This window comes from Ochotona curzoniae, unplaced genomic scaffold, assembly GCF_017591425.1.
Source record: "Ochotona curzoniae isolate NIBS_2020 unplaced genomic scaffold, NIBS_Ocur_1.0 scaffold_4701, whole genome shotgun sequence".
Classification (NCBI taxonomy): Eukaryota; Metazoa; Chordata; class Mammalia; order Lagomorpha; family Ochotonidae; genus Ochotona; species Ochotona curzoniae.
Window position 1 is genome coordinate 37125752 of NW_024467122.1, and position 23008 is coordinate 37148759.

The following is a 23008-nucleotide window of genomic DNA, read 5'->3' on the forward strand; positions in this document are numbered from 1 at the left end:
TCCAGGAGCTTCTTCCACATCTCCCACGTGGTGTACGGTACCAGGCTTTGAGCCATCCTTGACTATTTTCCTAGGCTACAGGTAGGGAGCTGGAAGGGAAGCAGAGCAGCCAGGATATAAATCGGCACCCATAAGGGATCCCGATGCATGCAAGGCGAAGACTTTAGCCACCACACATTCACACTGGGCCCCCATGTGTCTGTCAATTCTGTGCACCAAGTCCATTGCTGCCAGACAGCAAACACTAGATGCCCTCTAAAGACAGAAGAACAAACAGACTAAAAGCAGTTACCGAAGGGTTGGAACAAAGCTTCCATCCAAATACAGTAATTAGGTTGAATTACTATGGCTTCTTCTCTAGTATTTCCTATGAAACTCGTTATGACAATACAAATGATATCACTGGAAGCACAAACATTAGAGTAATCTGTTATTTGGGCAATAGACTTTTACATTTGTTGTTTTGTCACCATATTTTTCCTCTTCTTGCAATAACAACACCTAAATTCTGCTTTGAAGAAAGAATCATTTCCCATTACATTCTGTCTAGTTACAAAGTGCATCTGGATCATTCTTTTATGCTTTTCCGTTTCGACTATGATGACATGTCCTTTCTGGAATTTGGGCCTGTGTAAGAGGAAGCAGGGAGATTGAGATGATGACACAGAGAAGAAACTGGAAAATACTGGATGTGTTTTCCCTCACTAGAAGTGCCTGACATCTGCTTTTTCTTCCAGAAATCTGGAAGCTTGACTGATTTTCTTTTTTATTTGTCAGTTTTCTTTTTGAGTAAGCTATTTTTATTATCTTATTTGCTCCAAGGAATTATTTTCTCTGTCTATGAGATAGAATGGGCTTCTATCTATGGGCTTCTATGGCAGTGGCATAACAGTCCAATTCTCTGCCTGCAGCTCTGGCCCCCCAAATGTGTAGTTCGTGTCCTGCCTGCTCCACTTCCAATTTAGCACTCCTGAGGACCTGGTAAAATAACTGAGGGTGGTTCAGGTCCTTGAGCTTCCCCACCTACATGGGAGTAAGACCTAGACAGAAGCTCCAGGCTCCTAGCTTCAGATAAGCTCAGCTCTGGCTCTTGCAGCCATTTGGAGAGTAAACCAGCTTATGAAAAACATCTCCTTCTATAAAATCTGCTCTTCAAGGAGGCCTGCACTGTGGCTCAGCACGCTAACCTTCCATCTAGTAACGCCAGATCCTATATGGGGCACTGGTTCATGTGTTAGCTGCTTGATTTATAATACAACTCCCTGAGTGTTTGATGAAAATATGTTCTTCAACACTAGAAAAGAAAGAAAGAAATTACAGCGACTGGTTGAGATCCCATGAAACAATGGCAAAGAACACAATGGATATAATCCTTATTAAGCATGGGTACTATGTCCTACCATAACCATAAGCAGGTCTTTGAAATGTATAAAAACACTGAACAAATTTGGTACCGCTCTAAAAATCTAGGGTGGGCCACATGCCAAGTTCTTGAGCTGTATCATCAAAAATATCAAAATTGTTTAAGTTTTTGCTGTTGTTGCTGCTGCTGCTGCAAAATCCCATTTTGTAGGTTATGAGTGATTTGAAGAATTTCAATCAAGGCTTTAAATTGGAGCTTTGTGAATAATAAAAGGCCTTGTAGGTTAAAATACAAAATTATCTTCCAGGTTCACCAAGTGTGCAAGAATAAAATGTAATGGAAGCAGCAAGCTTCTTTCTGCTCCATTTGTTTGCCCTCAAGTTTAAGTGATGATCATACTTCTCAGTCTGTACCTTGATCTGTCTGGGAGTGAAGGAATTCAGCAATTTATTTCTGCTAAGTAGGGAATATGGCTCCCTCCACGGAAAAAGAAATCAAGCTGAAAGTTATAATACACAGACTTCTGGAGGAAGAGCAAAGATGCATTCAAAGAGAAACAAGCCAACAGCCTGAAAAATCCTGAAAGCTGACACATATTAGTGCAGAAAACATTGGCAGATTGCCAGAATTTATTTTGGCAGACGATATTCAAGTTTAGAAAAGCTAAATTTAGGATGAAGAAAGCAGCAGTTAACTAGGGGGAAAAAAAGGCAAAAATAAAAGCGGATAGAAAGAAAAAAAGAGGAACCACCGACAGTACCTTTGAACAAGAGAGAGAACAGAAAAAGAGCAAAAGTTTCCTTTCTCACTTTCTGAAGAATTACCGAAAATGAAATTCAGTTGTAACTAAGCAACGCAACCATGGTTTCTCTGATTTAGTGATTTAGCTGTGGTCTAACAAACAAGAGAAAATAAGTGTCGGTAAAGTGAAATTTCCTTGACCCTTGCCAAATAGATGTGAAAAGCATGGACCCTATTCTCCCATTGATCATTCTCCAAAGCCCTGTTGATGAAGGTAAGACGCAAGCATTTGTAGCAGAAAACTGCTTATCTTCACATTGCAGGATGTCAAAAGGGTGGATCAATATGTCTAGAGGTGTTCTTTAGACATCAATTAATTCATTTGGAGCACTTTTATTAGTTGAGTTATACAGAATAATTTGTCAAGGAGAATTTAAATGGATTGTTAAACACATTTCATGGAAGAGAGTATTGAAATACAATGGAATGATTTAACAGAATAAAAAACAGAAGACAAGAGGAACTTTGATGATCATATGGAAAGCAATCTGAGTTTTGACATAGTGAGCAATTTTGCACCTATAAAAGATTGCTTTGTTTTTGCTCATCAGAACCACAGTCTATGCGGCAGAGGACCATTGATAAACTCTAAATATGGCTCAGCAGTCTGCTTGTTTCCACTTTTTAAAAAAATATTGCCTTTATACACTGCGTAAATTATGCCACAGCTATACTAAATGAAAAAATACAGCGCATATGATCTATATTATAAGTGCATCCAGAGGGCAAATAAATGGTCAAAACCAGAGTGAGTAAATCCGACGTGTCAGAACAGCACAGAATAATGGTAATGAGACTGAAGCGGCATGTATTTGCTTCTTCAGATATTTGCACTTTTTATCACCTATTTCTTAAATTATTGAGGCTTGGCTCCAATGACCAATGTTTTGAATTGCTGATCTTTCTTTTTAAAGCATTTCTAAACTTCCAAATAATTTCTACCACTGCTGTGGCGTATATTTGAATTTCAATGCAGTGTTTAGTAACTGTCCTCATCTGTGTGGGCGGATGTCAGGTGTCAGGAAAAGAATGGGATGCTCTGAATTAACTCTCCCTACCAGTTGTCTTCTTTGACTGTACTCAGTTTCTATAAGATATTGACGATCTATGCATCACATTTATTCATATTGCAGAACGGAGTCAATGTGTTAGGCAAGCATGCTGAAAATGGGAAAGTTTCTGCAATATTTGTTCCTTTTCTACTTTGAACAGTAACATCTACTTAGAATAGCATTGTTTTAATATTTGAACTTTTCTAACCTCGATGAAAAGGTGTAAAATAGCATAGCAGAAAATTTGGCAGTTAGAGCTTTTTTTGAATGACCGAAACTGCACAAATAGAGGGCATACATTTGCTACATTTATTAGACCACTGGACCACTTTGGGGACTCCTGCATGGGCTCAAGGCCCTGCTCCACTTCTGATTCCAGCTTCCTCATGATGTGCTCCCTGGAAGGCAACAAGGAAGTCATGGCTCAAGCATTTTGGTCCCTGCCATAGATAGGGCTTCTGATGCCATCCTGATCAAGGAGGTAACCAACAAGTTAAGATCTCTCTCTCTCTCTCTCCCCACCCTCTCTCTCCTTTCTAAAGAAAATAAAAAGCAAAAAAAAATTTATTGATAATTGAATAAAGAGAGACATAATATCTAGTAAGATCTAAAAAACTAAGCACATCAAAACCTTAGATATCTAATCTGTAAGCAGTTAGGGTTTAGTTCAATAGTGATTTTAGTGATAGACTACTAGTGTTAAGAATTTCCAACTTTAGATGTATAAAAGGTAACAATTCTTTAATGTAGGCCTTTATTGGGGAAAATGTTTTGCTTTTTTTTTTTAATCTACATTTTCTCAAGAGCCCAGTAGCACCTCAAATGAATAGCAATTTTCCATGGTCTGAACAGAATGCAGCAAAGTGTATAGTAAGCAGTTTTCCAACACTATTTACTTTATCCCATTGAGATCACTGTCTGAAAATATCTGGCTTCCTTTAATTTCTGCCTTACATCCCTTTCATTTTCGATTATTTGATTGTAACATTACATTGAGTAGGACTTTTCCATTTTAAACTCTCAATAAGAAATTTACTGTAAAATAATGAATACTACATCTAATCTTCCCTTGAGAATGGAAGATATCCAAGTACTCGAGTCATCTATCACCTGCTACCTCACTGGGTGGGCCTCAGCAGGCAGCTGAGTCAGAAGTGAAGGTGAATCCTGAATGAGGCTACTCTAATGTGGGATGTAGGTACCCAGATACATTTTAACTGCTCTGCCACCTGTGAGCATGTTCTGTATGCCTGTTTTCTTTTGACTGTTTTACAATTAGTTATTTTCTTTCTTCCTATTTCTTCCTCTTTCTTCCCCTTCCTTCCTTCCTTCCTTCCTCCCTTCCTTGAAGCATTTATTTCTTTTATATGCAGAGTAACACAGAGAAAGAGACAATGAGAATTTCCATCTGCTCAAATGGCCACATGGCCAGGACTGGGCAAATCCAAACCCAGGAGTCTGGAACTCCATCCAGGTGTCCTACATGGGGAAAAGGTGCCCCAGTACCCCAGGACTCAGGGCCTTTTTTTACTGGAGTGGAGTACCGATTGGGATGCTGTCATCAGAGGCAGTATGTTGGCTTGCTATGTCCCAACACTGGCCCTGAATTATTTCCTTACAATTGAGATCCAAGAGTTCTTTCAGCATTTTGACTACAAATTTTTGACCTAACATACAAATGAGACAGAGTACTAAAGTTCACAGGAAAAAGACTCACCAGGCACAGAAGACATCACAGGATAGACGTGAGTGATGACAAGGCTAGCAAACAGGCTTTCCAAAAAGAAAACAGCCATCATAGAAGTGTATTCATGGGGAGGTTGGGGACCCTTGGGGCTGGCACTATGGTGTTGTAGCCTAAGCTTCTGCTATGGCACTAGCATCCACATGGGCATTGGTTCAAGTTCTGCCTGCTCCACTTGCAACCCAGCTCCCTGCTAATGTTCCTGAGAAAGCTGTAGGCAATGAAACAAGCCCTTGGGCTCCTTCATCCATGTAGGTGCGCAAAAAGAAACTTCTGGCTTCTGATCTGCTCAGCTCTAGACACTTCGGCCATTTAGGGAGTCAACCAAGCAAATGGGAGACCTGTTTCTCCTCTTCAAATAAATATAAATGTTTTTTTAAAACTTTCTTTTACTTCTAAATTAAAAAATAATAAAGCTATTGAGATGAAAAGGGTTAAATTTTAGTTTTGAAATCTTTACTAACCACTATTTGGCTAATTTTGTCCAAATAAAAACGTATTCAAGAGGTATATACAGACACCAATACTACTGCACAAATGTAAACTTTGAAACTGGCATAATGAAAACATAATAAAAATATATAAACCTATTTCAAAATCAATTTACATAATAAGTAAACAAACAGGCTTTCAATCAAAGTTTAATCAAGTTACTATTAAATATTAATACGGAACTGGCATTTCTTCTAATTTATGTAACTACTGATCAAGAAAACCTTCAACTTATTTGTGGTTTCAAACCTCATTTGTCTTCTTCAAGAAAAAACTTTAAAACTCAGTTTATGGAATATTATCTGCTTTGATTTGAAAATATGCATTTTCAACAAATTAGATAAAACTTACAGAATCCTTTTGAAAACTGTTTTTAATATATTTAAGTTTTCAAAGATATTTAAAGAAATTTTCATGCCAGTATGTGGCAAGCTTCCAAGTTATTTGAATAATTTTAATATTCCTTCATAAGTATGCATAGCTTTATGCCTTATATATGATTTAACTCCATAATTCCATTAATTTGTCATATAATAAACACAGGACTATAAATAGAAATCATTAATGATACTAATAATAGTAATAAGAGGAAGATGGTGGGCAAATCTGTCATGAGTACACTTCCATAAAGGGTTAAGGAGTTTAATTTAAAAAAAGCGAGTCCTGGGACCAGTGGCACCGTGGCATAGCAGGTAAAGTTACCTCCTGATACCGCTGCCCACAGTGGCATGAACAGGGCTGGAGAGGGAGGCGATGTGCAATTGGGAAAATAAGAAATGAGACAGACACAAGAAAGACTATAGAGGAGGATGACCAGTCACACGTCCCTTAGTTAAGGCAAGATGTCATCCCAGAAGACCTTTTATTTGACTACCTGGGTGGGCAGTCAGATTACAAGAATTGTTGTGATACAAACTTTGATATTGATGCAAGCCAGCCAATGCTTGATGATCAGGGAAGCTACAGCATGACCCAAATAACATGACAGTCAGTCTTGAGGATATCCTTAAAGCATATAGTTCTGTGGTCTTGGACCCACGCTCAACTGCAGACCCCAGCCCACAGAACTGAACCTTGGTCCTTGGACTGCTCACCAGCCTCAGACCATTGCCTGTGGAGTTTGACCCTTGTCTCTTCCATGAGCAGCCAATGAACTTAAAATTACAATCACAATCTTCCCCACTTTCTCTTATAAAGTCATGCCATTATGTTTTTACAAACTGCCTGCAACAACCTGGGATGCCACATCTAATATGGGTACCTGTTGGAATTCTAGCTGCTCCACTTCGGCTACTGCACTGGGAAAACAGCAGAAGATGGCTCAAGTTCTTGGGCCCCTAATACCATGTGGAAGAACTAGAAGTTCTTGACTTCTGAATTTTGTCTGACCCAGCCCTGGTTGTCACAGCCACTTAGGGAATAAACCACAAGATACAATATCTCTCTCCCTCAGTTGTGTCTCTTTCTCTAGCTTTGTAACTTTGCTTTTCAAATAAACAGAATAAATTGTTAAAAAAAAAAAAAAAGAGTCAGCCACAGCTATAGGCAATCGCCCAGGTTGCCCTGTATATAGGTAAGTGTTATACTGCTGGAAGAAAAGCAGCCAATAGCTAGCATGGTTAATGCGAGATGTGTGTTAACTATACCAGTATGCCAGCATAGTTGTGTATTTTTTAAAGATATGTGAGGAAGACTGGGAGTGCTGTCCCAGCCCCCAGGTTGGGGGAGGGGCTGCAGATTGCCCAGAGAAGGGGGTCTGCGGACGTGTTGGAGTGGAAGCAACTGAAAGCATGTTTGGCAAGGGAGAAATGACTTTTGGGGGCTTCCATGGACTGGGTCACTGCATTCACAGGTAGGCAAGGGCGCTGAGACTGGGTGGTTGAGAGAGGGAAGCCACAGGGCATATCTGGGTCAGGCCACATGCAGGCCCTGGGCTAAGTAGCATAACCCAGTACTCACTGGCACATACAAAACTGGGCCAGGGGTCATGCCTGACTGGGTTAGGGTACATTATTCACCCACAAGTGTTGATACAGGGAGTGGCCTACATCAGTCTGGGCTGCAACAACCACCAGAACATGAGAGAACTGGATCTGGGGACAGGTTCTGTAGAGGACTTTTGTGTTAGCCTGTGTGGGACTTTAACCCCTATTGGTTTATGTGGAAATCTAGGGTGGTTACTGGCCATGAGTCAAACTGGACTTGTCCACAGAATCTGCCTGACACAAGAGCTGGGACTGGGCCAGGCTGTAGCACATGCCAGCAAATGCAAATGCCATGACTGAGAGCAGACCATGCCAAGCAGGGCTGTCACACCCACTGTTATGTGCAAGATCTGGGACTAAGAGTGAGCCTGGTAAGAAAACATGGAGAACTTCCTTATTGGGACTCAGGTCCTAACCAGGGAGCACAAGAGCCTAATTGGGGATAGGTAATGCCAGGCAATACTACAACATTTGTGTGATCTGGGTTTGGGGACAGGAAGGGCTGGGCCAGGCCACTACACCTGCTACTACACACAGAAACCAGGACAGGGTAGAGCCATTCTCAGATGGGACAGGCTGCAACACTCACCACTGAGAGATGAGATTTTGGATAGGTCATGCCAGGCTGAACTGAAGAACTCTGCTAACAAACCCATGGTCCGGGGCTAGGAAAGGGCCTGGAAGGGGAGCTCTGGAGACTACCCTGCTAGACTGCAAGAGTGAGTGCAAGAGCCAGAGCTACGTGGTCCGATCTTGGACAGCATGTGTCAGGGCTTGGCCTCCTCAGTTGCTGATGCCAGTGCAGTGGGCAGCATGCCCAGATACCCAGGGAAGACAAACGGCCAGCTCATCTAGGCCTGTAGAGGATGTCAGGAAACTCGTCAAAAGATGTAGGGCAGAACAATTTGGTCAACTCTCTGGCCAAGCTTTGTAGTTAAATGTCTGGGTCTATGAATGCACACTAAAGTGGACTTGGGTCAGCCAACAGACCTTGGAAAGATTTTCTCAAACCTGGTGCAACAAAGCTGGTGACATCTTAGAACTCAAACCACTCAAGTAAAACTTTCAGAACATTTTTTCTAACACCAGGGTCTCTAAGGCATCATCAGGTGACTGTGTCCCATTCCTGTGTCCTGATATAGAGAGATAACAAGAAACCATCCTCTCCTGTCCTCACCCTCCCCAGCAGATCAGGAAAGTGAAAGGAAAAGAATGGAAACATTTATCTCACCCACCTACCTCCTTGCCTCGACCCTCCCCATTCAAGCAATAGGCCCAACTGGACATACAGCCCTTCTAACTATGTGAAAAATACTAAAAATAGAATTATAAATATAAAAAAATCAAAAGAATGAGTCATATGTCGCCAAAATACTCAAAGATTTACAAAATACTGCTTATTAATTAGCATTAGTATAACATGCACACTATCATTTTTATTAGATACTTATTTATATAAAAGACTGATATTTACTCAGCTTAAAGTAACAATTAGAAAAACTACTCCACTTTAACTTGTTAAAAAAAATAGTGGAAAACCAAAAGTAAGGAATCATATTTTTTTTCTCTTGGAAAAAAAATTGTATACATAGAAATATTTAAAGGCTAAATTGCTATCTAACAATTCTCAAAGAAGTTAGCATTACAAGATATTCAGAGTCTTCATGGAATATCAGACTGTCAAGTATTACCGGTTCTGGCAGAATCTCAGGTCAATCTCTCATTTGATTCCTGGATGATCTGATAAGACATGCAATATGTTTTCATTTATGGAAAGTAAATGAGATGAATCAATCATAACCCTTGCTTGTTGTTCGCAAGAATGGTTATGGCCAAGTTTCACTTCCTCCGAAACTGTATCTGGAGAGAAAGAATGGTATCTAAGTGGAGTTGGAAGGGTGATGAAAGCTTTGATTGACGGGCACGAAGTTATCATTCATTTCTAAGTAAGTGCGGTCTGGGATTCCAATGCAGAAAGCAGAGTAGAGGTAATGGTAATATAGTGGATATTTCTCTCTTTTAAAAATCCCAGCAGGTAGAACTTTATAGAGGTTTTCACTATAAGGAAATGTTAAATGTTTGAAGAGATAAATACATTGATCCTGTGTGGATATTACACAATATGCATACATGTACTGAAACATCACATAGTACCCTATAAACATATAAAATATTTGTCTACTAAAATATTTTCAATTAAACATAAATCTACAAATTTAATTAAACCATCATTTTAGGAGGAGAGAGACATCTTTTGGTTCAGCATCAAAATACATAATACAGCCAAAACTGCTACAAGATTGAACTAAGAGCCTCAGTCCAGATCTGCAGGAAGTGGCAGGAACTCAATTACTGAGCCAACATCACTGCCCAAAATTCTTAAAAGGCATCCACGTAATGTACTTAGAAACCTTGTTATATGGCTGAGATCATGCACAAGGCCATCCTTAGAATTCCTATAAAAGTCTTACATTTCCCGCTGAAAAGATCTAAGGAATGAATACCTGGCCTTTCCTGACTCAACTGTACCCTTGAACTGATCCTTTGAAGTCTTTGTTGACAATCTTTCTTTCGGACTTGATCTTTCCCTCCAGGAAAGATCTTTGGTATGGTGGAGGAGTGCATGTAGTATTAATTTGTGTTGCAACTTAAAACTCGGTTGTGATATCTTTTCTCTAGATTAATAAGAATGGTTCACGAGCAAACTGTAGACAGTCAATTCCTTGTAATGGTGAAGTTTTATTAAAACTCGACCAGGTCTATTCACTGATGGGGTTGATGTCTGTACTTCCATGCTATAAGCAGGGAGTTGTGTATTTGCTGAACACACCACACACCTTGCAAAATCTAAAATACTATCTGGCCTATTACAGAAAAAGTTAGGTGAGCCATACTCCAGATACTACTTGAGAATTAAATAGTTCTTTCTTTAGCTTACTTTAACCTTTTAATAATCATATACTTTAACATTTGGACCAGTAAGCTGTAACTTTCATTATTCTGTCTAGAAAGCTCCTTTGCCAGACTGTCAGTGTTAGAAGCTGTTGGGCCGCTGAAGCCTGATAGAACCCATTATATTCCTGGGACTGAATCCTCAGGCCAGGAGAAATAAGGCACAGATAGACAATCTGATGACAAGAGAAATGTTTATCACCGAGGAGAACTCCTGCACCTGGGAATTCCAGCCTGCTAAGGTGCACTGTGAAGGACACGGCAAGGCTTTCGGCCCACACCCCCCACCCACAATCAGGGTCCACCTGATGTTTTGCTGCTCCCCCAACAGGCTCTTAAAAGGACTCTGCCTGCTGCGCAAGCAGAATGAAGCTACAACCCTCCAGACTCTGGCTGTGCCAGCTCACCCACTCTCCTTAACTCCCTCACTCCCCTCATCCTGTCCCTGCTAACACAATCTTTTCTATTTTAGCTAACCTCTTTACCTGTTCCAAATTCTAAAGTCCTAAAACTTAACAGTAAAATTCATTAAATATATGTGGTATTTTCCATGTTGTCACCGTGATAACACTGTCAAACACAACCTCACCTTTCTCCAAACTCCAACAACAATTTTCTGGATGTCTGACAGCTCCCATTGCCTGATCTCCTTGAAGTTTCTCTGACTTGTGCCTCCCGGCATGCTCCTAAAGTCAGTCACATATTTTAAGCTTTAGCTGTAGCATCCCCCAACTTCTAGATACCAATAACTATTTTTGTTAAATCTTGCTTTAAATCAGATCACTCCCAAATTTTACTTAAAATAACAACTAGTATCATGAATGAGTTTGAATGTTATCTTGGCTCATAAGGCTTCTCCTACTTTATGTGTCATCTGGGACCACAATCACTAGGGCCCCAGTTGTACTTACTGGCCAAGAGAGATGCTTTCATAATTAATCATTGTGTAATAAATAACAGCAAAATACGATAGCTTAAGATAACAAAAAAACTTTTTTATGCCACAATTTTCAGAGAGCACAATTCCAAGATCAGGTTAATTGGGTTACTCCTGAGACTGAGTCAAGCTTTGGTGCAGTCCCTCGGGTGTCAGGCAGATCCCTTCCACGTGTCTGTAGACAGATCTCAGCTCTGCAGGTGGAAGGCCCCTCCACAGGCTTGTGGACAGCTCTCTTGGCATGGAAGCTGGGTTCCCCAGGAGTAAGTGATGTAACAGAAGCCAACTGGGAGGTGGGGGGGGGGGACCAAGGATATTTCTGTAGCATAATCTTGAAATGGACGTAATATTTCTGTGCTGTTCAACTGATGATACAAATCAACACTGATACACACATGCCTCTCAATTTTCTGATGGGATTACATTTTCATGAACTTGCTGTAAACTGAAAATGTTATCAAATGCACTTAATATAAATAGTCCACTGGAAGTTAAAGCAGAACAAAACTGTGCCCTGGAGAGGACTGTCTGTGTGCCTTCACGACTGTGTGCATGACGGGCAGCTGCTGATTTACTGCCACAAGCCAGCCTCGAGGGAGAGAAGTGTTCACCTATCGTTATCCCAGAAAAAGTTCCAAATTCAAGAGAGTGCAATTTCTACTGAGTGCCTATAACTTCTAAATCACTGTAAAGCTGGCAAATCTTAAGTCTAGTTGTGCAAAGTCTGTGGAAGATGGGAAGCAAATACACAAAGACACGAATAGCAGAAAGCAACCATCATTGGGCGCCGTATTAAAGACGAGCTACCACAAACAGATGCACGTAGCTGGTAGCTGACAATCAGAGCTTGATGGTCAGAGTGCCTCGGTTTTCATCTTGAAGTTCCATCTATGCATCTTGTGCTTCTCATAGCACACCGTCTGAATTCTAAGCTGGCAGAGAGCAAAATTTAAAGTTTTAAGTATCTATAAAAGTGACTTAGAGAACAAGTTGATTTTCCTAACAAGTGCCTTCCTTTTTCGGCCTGTTCAGTTACAAGCACAGAAGTTCTCACCCTGAGCATTTAACTATGTGTGGTACAAAAGTTGGAAATCACAAAACCTGGTAAATAATTCAAATTTCCTCTCCTGACTGAAAGGGAATTTTTTAGCTGTAAATATCTTACTGTGATCCGCCCCCCCCCCCAGAAATTTATGTTAACACAGCTGGAGCAGAGAACCACTTTGTAGACTTTCTCTCTGTGACCAACAGCCGGCTTGCCGGTCAGGTTCACACATCCACTGGCTACAAGCAAACCTTACTCAGCCTCCCACCCAGTCTGTTCCTAACCTATGGTTTTGTTTTGCAGAGAAAGAAACCCACATGTATATGTGTGACTTTGACTAATGTCCAGCGTGAACTGAGATGGTCTTAACATTAAATATAGCCCTTTTCTAGATATGAACATTAGAGTATTGCCATCCATGAGATGGCACGTTATCAATACCACTGCTAACTCACGTTCTGCTTGTTACTCTTATCCCACTGAGCCTGAGTTCACTTGCTGTGGAGTCAGTCTTCCCAACTTTGTGTTACTCAGACATAATCACATCTCTTCTCCAATGTTCTGTCTTTGAAGAAAGCATTGTGTTGGGTATGGCTAATTTTTTAAAAATCAAATATTGGTACTGTTGGAAGTGATGATTCTTTATCCCGATACTTTGAAAAATGAATTTTATTTGGAGAATTATCCAACACCTTTGAAAGTTGACACAAAAAATCACTAATATTACATTTAGGCATCCAGTGCCTATTTTTAAAAAGATTGCCTTTTAAAATGCTGTTCACAACACACTTTCTAGGGATCTGTATACCTCTCATAGGTATTTTTTCATTATTAAAAAGCACTCTAGAGCCCAGTGCCATGGCCTAGTGGCTAAGTCCTCACCTTGAACACGCCAAGATTCCATATGGGCACTGGTTCTAATCCCAGCAACCCTGCTTCCCATCCAGTTCCCTGCCTCTGGCCTGGGAGAGCAGTCGAGGATGGCCCAACTCCTTGGTACTCTGCGCCCACGTGGGAGACCTAGAGGAGGTTCCTGGCTCCTGGCTTCAGATCGGTGCAGCACAAGCCACTGCAGTTGCTTGTGGAGTAAATCATCAGGTGGAAGACCTTCCTCTCGGTCTGACTTTGCAATAGAAACAAAATTTTTAAAATCTTAAGAAAAAAAAATATTATGGAAGTGTTTTTGTAGTTTGTTTTGTGTTTGAACTCAGCTTTCAAAAACCTTTCTAATTACTATCATTTTTGCCTCTTCCATTAAGCTAAGTGTTCCACATCATCACTCATAACCAAGCCAGTGATGATCAGAATTTCCAACATTCCCATTACTCATTCAAGAGCCTTCAGTTAGGAGATACAGCTTATGTTTAATATGTGATTTTCAATCATAATACCATTTTGACAAACAATGGTGCCATTTCAAATGCAAGTGTTATTTTAAAAAACAGTCATCTTCAAATAAGCTCATATTATCAGTGCTTTTCATAAAACTAAACATGAAAAAGGAGCTAATCAATGATTTCCCACCTTATCCAAAAAAATCACCTAAAGCAGAATTATTCTATCAACGACCACAACCCTATCAATGTCCTTGGACAACAAAGTGAGACTTTTCTTAAGGTCTTCTACAGGCCACTTATTTTATAAGATGCCGAGTGTCAGGATAATCATTTATGCCTTAGGGATATTTATGTTGTAAAATACAAAATTTGTAAACAGATTACAGAAAATATGTAATGGCAGCCCATAATGTAATAATTATATAAACTCTTATATCACCTGGGCCAAGAAATAGAATATTACCTATTAAAAGACCTCAGTTATATCTACTGCATACATTTCATTTCACTTTTACCTTTATTTTCCAAAAAATTATTCTGTTTTAATTAATTTTCTAGATCAGCTTTATATTTTTTGAACCTATGTATTTCTTTTAGTTTTTTATTTTATTATTCTTTTAATTGGAAAGTCAGATTTACAGAGAAAAGGAGCTAGAGAGAGAAGGATCTTTCCTGTGCTGGATCCCTCCCCCAGTGGCCACAACAATCAGGCTGAGCCAATCCGAAGCCAGGAAACCAAGAGCCTCTTCTGGGCCTCCTGTGCAGCTGCAGGTCCCAAGGCTCTTGGCCGTCCTCGACTGCTTTCCCAGGCCACAAGCAGGGAGCTAGATGGGAAGTTGAGCTGTCAGGTCATGAACACCCATATGGGATTCCAGCACATGCAACATGAGGATTTTAGCCACTAGGCTACTACACCAAGCCCTATGTATGGTTTCTTATACAATTTCCGTATCTTCATACTTTGCACTTGACATGAATTGCATCTATGCTGACTTGCATCTTTTACTCAGCATACACTTTGTGACTTGTGTTTGCTTATACACTTGACTCTCATTATTTTCTTTGCCTTAGACTGTGCTGTAGTTTATTTACCTCTTTATGGTTTATGTTTATTCAGCATATTATTTCTTTTTTTACTATTATGACAATATCCTATATATTGTTCTACGTGATTCATTATTCACAGCCAATAGGGTAAATAACAAATGTTGAAATCTCTGCATAATAAACACAGGCATGTTCAGCTTTGGTTAGTAATGCTGTAACAATGGTAATTGGCCAACAAAACCTTCACTATTTAGTGATTAAATCATCAAAGTTCTACCTGTGGCCTGTGGCACATTTTCATCTTAGGTAAGGAGTGGAGCAAGGAGACCCTCCACATCATCTTTTCTCAAGGTTTGCTATCTGTCACCATAAAAAAGAAAAAAACAAACCATTCATTCATTAGTTGTTTTTTTATTATTATTATTATTCACCAGTCTTTAAGTCTCTTATTTGGAACGTAGCATAGGTCATGGCTGGTATAATTTTAGTGCATGACCAAAAAAGAAAAATAAGAGCTATTTTGAACAACTTGAATGTCTACCAACAATATTTACTATTTCTAAAATTATATCTCAGATTTATACATCTACGAAGGAGGAATAAATTTTATTGCTTCATATACTGTCAGACATGTTATCAAATATTGCCATTTTAAAAGATAGACATGAGTTATTATGCTAGAATTTTAATTTTCCTAAAAATGTACAGCATCTTTACATAAATTTTGTACATTGCCTAATTTCAAAAACCTTTGAGAATGTCATTCTGTTCTCTCTCTAATAAGAGCAGTTGAGTAAAGTTGCTCATTCTACATGGACTACAAGCAATGCAGTTAGTGGTACTATATTAGACCAACAAATGTGGAGCCTAAGGTAGATTTAGTGTTAAGATATTAATAAGTATTGATCTATAGATTTGTGAAATGAACACTGCACATCACAATGTAGCTGGGTTAGAGATTTTCATGCATATTTGATGCTTTCTAAATACTTGCACTATCTTCATCACAGTTACTGCTAATCTGAATTCTCAATTCTCAAATCCATGAGAGGAAATCAATAGGTCAATAAATATTAGTAGTGATTCATTTGACAAATATTCCTCAGGCATATATTTTATCCATGTTCTATGACAAAGAATGGAAATTTAATGATGGCCTAGTCCAGTACCTTGGATTTAATAATTTAATATTAAAGATGAATCTAAAGATCCAACGTGTTTTTGTGGAAGCACAATAACACTGTCTGAAGTGTATCTATTGGTCAAAGCAAGATCAGTTTTAAAATTATTTGAAAATGTTATTAAAAATTGTTATTACCAAAGCACCTCCACAAATTTTTTTCTGAGGTACAGTGCAATATTTCCACATATTTATGCAACATAAGTGAATCAAACCCAGCAAGCACCATTTCACTGTCTTTGTTCTTTTCCTTGTAGCTGGATCCTTAGCTCAGTAGAGAAACACTTTTTTGTGAACGGTAGTCATCCCACTGTGCCATGATCATGTTAGAGCTAACTGACTGCATTTCGATACACCCTATCCTTGCTTAACACCTTTCCTTTATTCCCAAACTCTAGTGATCAGTGTTGTCAGTTGAGAGTGATTGATTCATTTCATTCGAAGTTCCACATCTGAGAGAGAACATACAGTATTTGTCTTCCCTGTCACTTATTTAATTCAACATAATGATCTCCAATCCCTCCATCTTGTTGAAGATATCAATATTTCATTATTTTTTATGGCTGAATAATATTTCATTATGTTCTGACACCATGCTTTCTTCTTTCATTCACCCACTGACAGAGATCTAGGTTAATTCCCTTTATTCACCATTGTGAATTGTGTGGCAATGGAAACCGGCTGTAACTACCTCTTGGAGATGCTAATTTCATTTCTTTTAGATAACCACCTGGAAGTAGGATGGCTGGCTCATATATGTTATCTAGTTTGATTTTCAGTTATATTTTCCATACAAATGTCCTAATTTTCACTCCTATCAATGTGAATATAAGTTTCCTTTTCTCCACATTCTCATAGCTTTTTTTTTTTTTGGTCTTTTTTGGAAATACCTGTTCTGATTGGAGCTATATGATACCTTTTGCAATTCTTCGATGGATAATGATATCATTTAGTCATTAAGTTTCTTCTTCTGAGATATGTCAACCCCGATATTTTACTATTTATTTACTTCCATTTACTTGAAAGATGGAATACCAGAGAGACAGAGACAGATAGCTTCTATTTACTAAAGCACTTTCCAAATATTCAAAATAACCAGGATTATGTTAGGCCAAACCTAGTACTTCAAAACTCCTTGCAAGTCTCCAACTCGACTTGGAGGACTCCAGGCAATAGAACCACCTTTTGTTGCCTTCCTAATTCAGAAGCTGGAAATGAAGTTGAACACTCAGTACTTAAAGCAGCCTACACTATCAGATGGGGCTCACCGAGCAACAGCTTAACTTGCCACTCTACATGCCCTTACTCATTTGTACATTTCTGAACTGAATATTTATTTTGAGGTTTGTTTTTAATTTTTTTGTATATTTTGGAAAAATACTCTCTCAGATAAGTAGATTCCAAGTATTCCCATTTTGTTGACTATCAATTCCTTTTGAAGTTTGCTTACTTTGCTGTGCAGCGATATCTTGGTTTGATATAATCACATTTATTTAAGGTCAGTTTTGCATGTAATTTTTATCAAAACTAAGCTATATGTAAGAAACAGTCTTATAAATGTTTTATACAGTGATATTTGTGCATGTTATATTTGTTCTCTGCTTGGGAATATACCAGAAATTCTCATTGCTGGTAGCATCTGCATCAAATTCTCAACACACAATGAAATGGAACAAATAATGAAACCCGGAAACACTTAATGTCTGTGCCACTATTCTGGAGGCCGTTATCTTGGAATCTCTACCTCAAGGTCTCTATCATTATTTGCTTCTCCTACAGATGCTTTGACGGACAAATCACATTATTTCCCACTCCACTGTTCATCTGAAACTTTCTAGAGGAAAGAGCACAAATGTAGCTGAGCCATCAAGATAATTTCTTGCTTCAGTTGGTTCCATTTATCTGTTTCAGAATTAAATGCATTTTAAGAAGGGAGGGGGAGGAAAGGAGTCCACAGTACAATCTCTAAGTTTCAAGTAAAATGTTTACTAATGCTGGAAGTATTTTCATCGTGTGCTAATTGGTTATTGAACAATATTTTGCAAACTACTGTGATCTCCTGCTAGTTTGCAAAATAGCCTCTGGAATTCTGCAAGCATTTGATTAGAATTTCTGAGCTTTAAATATAACTCTCTCATGTCAAAGTAATTATTCAGAAAATTTGGTATTCCATATCTCATTTACTTTAAAGATAAGCAATAGCTGTGTTGCTGCGGTTATAACAACAATTAGGGGCAGGGGGAGGCTGCTTTAGTAAAAACGCTTTCTTGAATCTCTAATGACAAATTTTGAAATCACAACTTCTAAATAATTTTCATATTATAAAGGGGTCGTGTAACAAGAAAAAAGTATTTTAAAGCAGTCAAACAAAAAAAATCAAATGAATAATATCACAAGTGAATGAGAAGACATTACATTTGATACTATAGAAATGCAAAGGATAATTAGATATTATTATAAGGAACTATGTACTAACTAATTTGATAACTTGGAGGAAATGAACATATTCTTGGACACATACACATTACCAAAACTGAACCCAAAAGACAGAGAATACATAAACAGACCAGATATGAAGTAAGATTCAGTCAATACAAAAGTCTCCCAGAAAGGCAAATCCCAAATCAAATGGTCCGCTGGATACTATCAAACTTAAAAAATAATTGGGATTGACATTAGATTAAACTGCCACCTGCCCTGCCTGTATTCCACATGAGCGCTCATTTGACTTTGGACCTGCACCCATGCAGGAAACCCGGGTGAAATTCCTAACCCTTGGCTTTGGCCTGGCTCAACCCTGTTGTTGCAGCCGTGTTGGCATTGAAAAGCAGATGGAAGACTATTTTTTTTTTTGCACCTCCCTCTTTCTCTTTTTCACTCTGATAAAATGTTTCCTTCACATAACATTTTTAAAATCTATAACCTGTATTTTTTTTCTCTTTTTGAACCTGTCATTGATACTGTCTCAACACATGTGTTTTGAAAAATTGAACTTGCATTACTTTTAACATATTGTTTACTCAATACTATGTCAACTAATTCCATAACACTGTATATTGTTGCTGATGTTTTGTTGGGGCTTTTAACTGATCGGGATTTTACTCTGTTAGTTCTACCTTCAGACCAGAGAAGGTCTCCCCAAGAAGCCGTTAAACTTATCTGGACAATAAGATGCTGGACTCTATGCTGGGTATATGCTTGCAATGAAGGAATCTCAGCTGAACTTGAACTGTGGTTATGCAGCAAGGTGGAGGAATCCACCACAGGGGGAAGGTTGTGGGAGGGGTGGGGGAAATCCCAGTGCCTATAAAACTGTATCACATAATACAATGTTATTAACAATTAAAAAAATAGTCATTGATAACAGTTTGTAAGTTATTTCAAAATTTATAAAATCAATGAAAGTCTTCTTGTGTTGGGAACCGAGCAGTTGGGTCGGATGGCATGGGTGTCTGATGAGCACCACTCCTCAGTTAGCAAGGCTGTGAGGAGTTTCTGGCTGCGTGGCAAGGCCCGGCAGAATGTCTCTGGTCACTTCATTGTTGCCTCACCCCATTGTATGGAACTCAATCACCTCTCTGATGTTTCACAGCTTTCTCCTGGGGGTGGTGTTGTTTTTCTGCAAATGTGAGATGATTCCTGTAACTGGTATAGCACCTTAAATTGATCAATCATGTTATGATAAAAACATCTTTAGTGACATAAGGCTATGACACACAGCTAAAAGTATACAATAGTACCACTGAGCCCACTATGTTTCCAAATATCCTATTATGTGTCCACTTTTGTCCTCAAGTTTGTCCTAGTATAAGTAATGTTTTCCTTAAGAAATGGCTTGATAATATCTTGGAACAGATGGCAATCATGGAGGTACAAAGAGTTTGTTTACCATGTGCCTCGAACTGTTACAACACATCATATGACGCATTTTAGTTTCTCACCACAGAAAGCAAAAGTATATGGGGCATCCTCTAAAGGGAAACAAATGTGAACCCCCTCAAAATGGCTTAAAATCTCAATCTTATATCGGCGCTTATATTTGGGGAAAGAAAACAGTTTAGAAAGATAAAAGGAAGTTTCTTGTAAAGGCCCTTTATTTGTAGATTGGCTGAGTTGCCTTGATCCCTTTCACTGCCCTTTAACAAAGGAACAAAAAACAATTGAATCAGCACAAGGTGAAGGTGACGGTAATTAATGCATGATTTGATTATAAGATTTAGCAAAGAATCAATGTTATATGCTTTTATAAAATTATTTTATTTTTATGATCTTTTAATTCTGTACTCTTAATATTTTAGGCAATATTCATTTCTTTGTGTTTAGTAAGAATTGATTTTGAGTATAAGTAAACCATTTGTCACTATGTAACCACATGCACTGTCAACGGTGAAGTTCCTGGCTTCAGCCAGGTGACTGCAGGTTTCAATGAGTAATGGTTTGTTGAAAATACTTTCCTTAGGATTGTTTTTTGTATTCTCTTAACCATAAGTAAAAAATGAAACAACTGGATATTGTGCAAAAGCTTGTGATGATTTGTGTATAAATAAAGAAGGCAACTTTTCTGAGTTGTCCATTATGAGCATCATGCTATAGTGGTCTGTGTCTTATCTCTTTTTCCTATCGTCTCACTGATCCATGCATCTTTTGCAAGCTCTCAGTCAGCCGGAGCTGGTCTCGGGAATTATTGGTCAGTATGACCCTGCTATTAAAATCAGACTGTCATAACAAAGGAAAAAGCTACAGACCAATAACTTCAATAAGCAAAAATGCAAAAGTCCTCACTGACACACTAACAAACTGAATGCAGTAAAATATAACTGGAAATATGACTCGCCATGATCAAGCAGAATTCATTCCAAGGAAACAAAGATGGTTTGACACATGTAAATCAATAAACAAGATGTAACACATCAACAGAATAAAATGCAAAGCTCATGATCATCTCAAAAGCTGTAAAAAAAAGTGTTTTATAAAATTTAACACCCCTTAATGATTAAAAATTCTGAAGAATTAGGTACAGAAGAAATATACTTCCAGCATAGTAAAGACCACATATTACAAACATATAGCTATCTCTACTGAATGGGGAAGAACCGAAGACTGTCAAGAAAAGGATGCTCACTTTCACACTTGTACTCAACATCGCACTAGAAGTCCCAGCCAGAATAATTAAGCAGAGAAAGAAATAAGGATTATTTAAATTGGAAAAGAGGAAGTTATTGTTTGCAAATAACATGATTTCATAAATAGCATCAAATCAAAGAAAAATTGAATAGGACTAATAAATCAAGTCATCATAGCAAATCAGATTCATTCACATTCTAAAAAACTATTTTAATGAAATACTTAATATCATCAACAAATGAGGTTCAGAAAGGTGAAATGTTTGTCTAAAATCTTAGTTAATGAGAGGACTAGGGATTCAAAGTGCATGAAGTTAAGAGTTAACACTTAAATTTTAAGGCGCGGTAACTAAAAAGATAGTATGGAGGGAGAATGTGAGAAAATGGGGTAGATGTAGTAAGATAAAACATCAAAGGCACAACCAGTATACAGGTACACTGAGTGAATTTTACTTGAAGGGTTTAGTAAATAACTTCGCTCGCATTTTAGTATACAACCATTTAAATAATATTTTGATATCGTTAAAAGCATTGGTGGAACCATTTTCAGGTTACTAAGCTAAAAGAAAAAATGTTTTTTCATTGGAGATGATTTGTGAGAATTTAGGAGAATTTCAGAATCCTATGTTAGGTAACAGTGCCGGTTCCCTGAGCCTCAACAACGATTAAACTCAGACTCTGTCATTTGTCTTTGCTTTGCAAGTCAGGTTGGAATTCATAGAACAACAAAAATTAAGTGGCCAATTCAATGGAAAAAGGTTCTAGAAACTGTAAAAGATGAGAACTCTGTTTCTGGGTGTCAGAAAGGCTGATGGGACTCAGGCCGGTCCCAGCAGAGAATAATGGTGTCTTTTATGTCATTACCACAAAGTCGATTGCAAGACCCAGGACTAGATATTAATAGAGCTTGTGTGAATTTGCTTCACATGCTAAGTTTCATGCTTTATGTTCTAAGACAAATTAAATTATGTTTTTCATCTCCTGTCTCAAGGGTTGCATATACGTTGTGTTTAAAGAAGAGGAATATTTTCCTGACAAGAACTATCTAAGGATCCAGAAAAAGCAGAGTTGGTAACTGTATGGAAACAGGATGAATGTGAAAGATAAGTAATGTTCTTATCTTTACAATAATTATGCCTTTATCCTTGTTCCTTAGGTTATGTCATGTATATTGAAATGAGTCTTCTGCTATGCTTCTGCCACGGAGATGCTGACAACATTAGTAGTTTCTCCACAGTGATGCTAATGGCCGTGTACTACTGATTGCAGTACTCGTCGCCCTCTAGCTGTGATGGTATCTAGAGCGTTTTCAGTAGCATCACTCAGCCATTGCCCATTTGGGAAGCTTTATGCAGATATTCTGTTGCTATATCATTTGTGGCTCTCAATTCCAAGTACCAGCATCCCTCACCCTGCCTTGGATGAGCTTCACAACTGTTTCTGTCTCCCTAAATCGGATATTTCAGATTTACAGTACTAAGCTTTGACTACCTTTTGATAGGAATATATTTTTCATTCTTAGATATATACTGAGATGATACAAGATTGGGACAGACAAGACAAATAGTTAAAGATAAAAACAAAGAGTTGATCGGGTGAAGGGTGTGATGGAGAGTCGTTTAAAGAAATACACAATCTTGGGCCCGGCACGGTGGCGCAAGTGGTTAAGGTCCTCGCCTTGCAGCCCCGGGATCCCATATGGGCGCCGGTTATAATCCCAGCAGCCCCGCTTCCCTTCCAGCTCCCTGCCTGTGGCCCGGGAAAGCAGTCAAGGATGGCCCAAGGCTTTGGGACCCTGCACCCGAGTGGGAGACCCGGAAGAGGCTCCTGGCTTTGGATCGGCATAGCATCGGCCCGTTGCGCTCACTTGGGGAGTGACTCATTGGACGAAGATCTTCCTCTCTGTCTCTCCTCTCTGCATATTCGCCTTTCCAATAAAAAACATAATAA